This window comes from Bison bison, unplaced genomic scaffold (genome assembly GCF_000754665.1).
Source record: "Bison bison bison isolate TAMUID 2011002044 unplaced genomic scaffold, Bison_UMD1.0 scf7180017864061, whole genome shotgun sequence".
Classification (NCBI taxonomy): domain Eukaryota; kingdom Metazoa; phylum Chordata; class Mammalia; order Artiodactyla; family Bovidae; genus Bison; species Bison bison.
In genome coordinates this window covers 5,036,686-5,037,689 of record NW_011494633.1, presented here as the reverse complement: position 1 = coordinate 5,037,689, position 1,004 = coordinate 5,036,686, and positions in this window count along the sequence as shown.

Below are 1,004 nucleotides of genomic sequence, written 5' to 3'. Positions count from 1 at the left end.
GATGGGGAAACAGTGGAAACAGTGTCAGGCTTTATATTTTGGGGCTCCAGAATCACTGCAGATGGTGACTGCAGCTATGAAATTAAAAGACGCTTACTCCTTGGAAGGAAAGTTATGACCAACCTAGATAGCATATTCAAAAGCAGAGACATTACTTTGCCAACAAAGTTTCATCTAGTCAAGGCTATGGTTTTTCCAGTGGTCATGTATGGATGTGAGAGTTGAACTGTGAAGAAGGCTGGGCGCCGAAGAATTGATGCTTTTGAACTGTGGTGTTGGAGAAGACTCTTGAGAGTCCCTTGGACTGCAAGGAGATCCAACCAGTCCATTCTGAAGGAGATCAGCCCTGGGATTTCTTTGGAAGGAATGATGCTAAAGCTGAAACTCCAGTACTTTGGCCACCTCATGCGAAGAATTGACTCATTGGAAAAGACTGATGCTGGGAGGGATTGGGGGCAGGAGGAGAAGGGGACGACAGAGGATGAGATAGCTGGATGGCATCACTGACTGGATGAACTCTGGGAGTTGGTGATGGACAAGGAGGCCTGGCGTGCTGTGATTCATGGGGTCACAAAGAGTTGGACATGACTGAGCAATTGATCTGATCTGATTTTATTTTAATAGATGGACCTATTAATATTAACAGGCCCTACTGTTTAGTTCAAACTCTAGTGAGCCTGACCAAGTCTTCTAATTTAACAGAGTTTAACTTAGTAAGCTACGGGGGAAGAGAAACAAGTTTCTGAACTGAAAAGCTGAAAGTCAGTTTCCATACTATGATAAATTCACGCTGGGAAACCAGTGGGCAACTAACCCTTGGGGAGACCTCTACCATGGTATAATTTTTTTACCCAGATTTCTGTAGTTCCTATATATAAACCCCAGCACACTGCCTTTAATAATGGAAGGGAAGAAAGTGCAATTCACATAATCTTCCTGTTGGGCAGCCAAGCTCATGCATGGTGAACCAGAGGGCTTCAATCAAGGCAGAGAACTACTAGATA